We start from the raw sequence: 4,481 nt of genomic DNA, 5'->3' as shown, positions 1-4,481 counted from the left end.
TTGTTTTGTCAAAATTCATTCATTAAGAATTAGTTATTTAAAAAAATATATATTAAACTGTTCATACAGACAATGAATACACTTCTTCTACAATGACATTGTTTCATTTTCTGAATTAAAATAAATGTCATGATAAAAAAATAAATATGTCATAATAAATAAAAGTATTAAAAATAAAAGTATAAATCAATAAATAAAACTAATATTGTCTTGAATAAAGCACATTTGGGATGAGTTATTAATCAAATCAGTGTGATGCTACCAAAATACAGGGATTTTGTTGTTATGACATCAGTGTTGATTAAGTTATTAATGCAGTTTTTAATGCAATTACATCAGAAGTGTAATTAAATTACAGAAAAATTTTACTTTTTCAAGGGAAAAGTAATTAAATTACAGTAATTAATTACTTAGTAAAATGCCTTACACTCAACTGTGACAACAACATAAAGCAATATGTCTATGTGTTAAATATTTTTTGTTATAAGATAATTTAGATAAAATACTTAAGTATATTCAAGATGTTACTTTATGGTTGAATCACTTGACATTTTTTTGAGTAATTCAATCAACTAGTGCAAAATGCCCCTGCAAAATCAGTTCTCTTACGAGAGTTCTCTCGTACTGCGTTTATCAAAACGCTACGGGAAAAGTCTCTTTTCACGAAACACTGAAGCAAAAATTATCCTTTAATTTTTCATATATGTAAAACGCGTTGCGGCAGCAGCAGACAGCTGAAGCAAGACGGCTTGTCTGCTCATTGGCTGCTCTGCGGCAACTGCATAAGCCTATCGAGCGCAGGCTGATGCAACATCAGACCAATGAGGGCGCTTCACGCCCTCCTCGCCACTTCCCGCCGAGACGGGCGTGGCTTACCTCTATAAAAGGAGCTCGAGAAGGCTGACTCACTTGATTTTAATCTCTTCAGCGAAGCGCACGCATCGCTGGATCACGGAAGCAGCGTCGTTCGAAGCAAGCACTTCAGCGGGACGAGCCCTCGAAGCCGCTGGCCTACGCCGCCTTCTACAGCCGTACCTGCTGCGCTTTCCGACGCCCATATCCTTTACTGTGCTCTGTTTGTGTGTGTGTGTGAGTGTTCTCGTAGCACTCACCCCCTAAAAGAGCGGCGTCTTTTTAAAGATGCCTAAATCCTGCGGCTCGTGCAGAGCCCCACTCGCCGGGGAAGACGACCACGTCATCTGTGTTTCCTGCCTCGGTGAGGACCATGCAGCGCTCGCGCTCGCTGACGGCGGCTGCCCTCACTGCGAGCTTTTGCCTATGGTGGCTCTGAGGACCCGCCTGGCATCCTTCTCGAAGCCTGCATTCTCCGCCGCGATGCCGCGCCGTAAGAAGCGCCGCTCGCAGCGCCGCTCGCAGCGCCGCTCGCAGCGGGTCCCGGAACCCTCTCCACCCCGATCAAGCTCGCCGGTTCGCCCGCCAGCTTCACCGACCTCCCCCGAATCACTTCCTGATGCTCAGCGCCCGCAGCCTGCCGCCGCTTCATCAGAGGAAGTTGTTTCGGTGGCCGCGTCGGGGGAAAAGGATTCCTGTTCTCTCCTCGCTTCAGGCAGCGAGGATTGGGCGAGCTCTGAGGACCTCGCGCCTCCTGCCCGAAAGCCCTCAGTGAGAGCCAACATTGAGACGGAGCTCATGCGAGTACTCGCTTTGGCCGCGGCGAGCCTCGGCCTCGAGTGGTCTGCACCGGAGCCCCCCTCTCGCACCCGGCTCGATGGTAGCTTCCTCCCAGGTGAGCGCAATTCTCCGGAATCTAAGCCCGCTCCTTTTCTTCCTGAGCTACATGAAGAAGTTGCGAAGGCCTGGAACGCGCCCTACTCTGCGCGTACGCGCTCATCTGTGTCGCCTGCATTCTCCTCGCTGGACAAGGCGAATGAACGAGGCTACTTTTCTCTGCCGCCGGTGGAACAGGCTATAGCGACCCATCTGTGCCCGCCCTCTGCTGGACGGCGGACTAAACCGGTGTTACCTTCAAAAGCCTGCCGCATGACGTCGACGCTGCTCGCGCGAATATTCTCCGCCGCTGGGCAAGCCGCGTCAGCGCTACACACCATGGCTACTTTACAGATTTTCCAGGGTGATCTCCTCCGTAAATGGGACGAGGTTGGACCTGATGCTGTCTGTATTGCGGATTTGAGGAGTGCTTCGGACCTCACGCTCCGAGCCACCAAAGCTGCCGCACAAGCCATGGGACGCTGTATGGCTTCCGCCACTGTCGCTGAGAGGCACTTATGGCTGACGCTCACGGAGATGGCCGATTCCGAGCGCATCGCGTTTATCGACGCCCCGCTGTCTTCCGCTGGCCTCTTTGGTTCTTCTCTCTCCGAGTTCGTGGAGAGATTTACCGAAGCCCAGAAAGCGTCTCAAGCCTTCAAGCACTTCCTACCGAAGCGCTCTGGTTCCGCGGCGGGTCGAGACAAACGGACCCCGCGAACCTCACAGCCTCAGCCCCCGCCTTCGGCCTCCTCTTCGCAGCAGCCTCAACAGCGCAGCTCGAGACCCCGCTCTCGATCGTGCGCCCGGCGCCCCGCGCGCGCGCCGCGACCGAGGATTGTGGTGAAACCAGAGGCCCCGAAGAAGTCCTAGCCCGCCTAGGAAAGCGCAGGTGTGTGAGTCCCATTGCAGCCGGCCTCCCACCCAAGCGCCTCGCTGTCTCAGCCCCAAGCTTCGCGGCTGTCCCAGCGTTCTCTGCGAAGCGCAAGCCTGTACAAGTGCCCGCTTGCCTGCACTCAAAAGCCGTTTTTACGGCTACCCAGATATGTCTCGAAAAGAGTGTGATTTCTGGTGTCCCGGCCACGGCCGATGGTGCTATAAATGTAGTATCGATGCCCACTCCTCTGTGCCCATCCATACACATAAGCACAGCCCTGCACTCAGGGCTCGCGCAAATAAAATCGACTCAGGTCGATTGCGCCCCCCACATAGTAAAAGTGCCCACTACTCAGTGCCCACGAACACTATGTCTATCAGATCACAGGCTCTCTGTAAAAACGAGACCTGTGAGCGCGCGCGCTGCTTACACAAGCAGCGCGCCCCAAGCAGTAAATGTGCCCGCTCCCAGCCCACATCTACTCGCACACATGAGTCCCACGGGGCTCGCGCAGCCCTCCCTCACTCAGTGTTGTAAGGTCGAGGGCGAGCGCTCCGCCCGCTGTATTAAGCGCGCCCCCCGCCTCAAATGCCGCAGGCATAACGCCTATGTTTGTGAGCCCCGTAGCACCTCTGTCGCACGGCGAACAGAGCGCGCTCTGTATCCGGCCCTTAGCCAACCATGCAGATGCATGGGCAGCGCTTCCAGGGGTTTCGGACTGGGTCTTAGGCATTATAAAGAGAGGCTTCTCGCTACAGTTTTATCGACGCCCTCCGCGCTTCACAGCGCGCGTCGAAACTTCGGTACCGCTGAATGTAGCACACCTACTTCGCGCCGAAATATCAAAACTGATAAGCAAAGGGGCGATAGAGCTTGTTCCCCGAGTTCAAAGCGAACAGGGGATATACAGCAGATACTTTCTAGTCCCCAAAAAGGACGGCGGTATCAGACCCATTCTGGATCTAAGACGACTGAACAGAGTATTAGTGAAACGCCGTTTCAAAATGCTCACAACCAGCAAAATTCTCGCGCATGTTCGCCGAGAAGACTGGTTCATGTCGATAGATCTGAAGGACGCGTATTTTCAAATACAGATAGCGTCACATCACAGGCGATTCTTGAGATTCGCCTTCGAGGGTCAGACATACCAGTATACAGTCCTGCCTTTCGGCTTGTCCCTGGCACCTCGTACTTTTACGAAATGCATGGACGCAGCGCTCGCTCCTCTCAGACTCAGAGGCATGCGAGTGCTGAACTATTTGGACGACTGGTTGATCCTAGCCCAATCACGATCTCGGCTCATAGAGCACAGAGCCATTTTACTCGATCACCTCGAGAATCTTGGTATCACGGTCAATTGGGCGAAGAGTTCACTGAACCCCAGCCAAACGATTCCGTTTCTGGGTATAGTTCTGGACTCACAGTCTATGACAGCGCGGCTGTCGCCACAGCGCGTGCTGAACATTCAGCGCGCGGCGATGTCTTTCCGCCGCGGCGCTTTCACCCCGCTCAGAAAATTTCAAAGGATGCTGGGTCTCATGGCCTCAGCATCGTCAGTTCTCCGGCTGGGCTTGCTCCGCATGCGCCCGCTGCAGTTCTGGTTGAAAGCGCGGGTTCCGTGCAGAGCGTGGGTGTCCGGTCATTTACGCCTCAAGGTCGATCAGGACTGTGTCACAGCCCTGGTACCTTGGATGGCGAACGACTGGTACCAATCAGGTGTAAGCCTGGGGACTTCCTCGAGGGTGAGGATGGTGTCTACGGCTGCTGAATGTGGGCCCGGACAGACTGTCCAGGAACAACGTTCCTACAGGCGAATGGTCTCTACACCCACAAACAGTCCGGCTGTTGTGGGAGAGATTCGGCAAAGCGGAGGTGG

The sequence above is a fragment of the Abramis brama genome (assembly GCF_963993115.1).
Source record: "Abramis brama genome assembly, chromosome: 1".
Lineage (NCBI taxonomy): Eukaryota > Metazoa > Chordata > Actinopteri > Cypriniformes > Leuciscidae > Abramis > Abramis brama.
Note: the sequence above shows the minus strand (reverse complement) of the source record.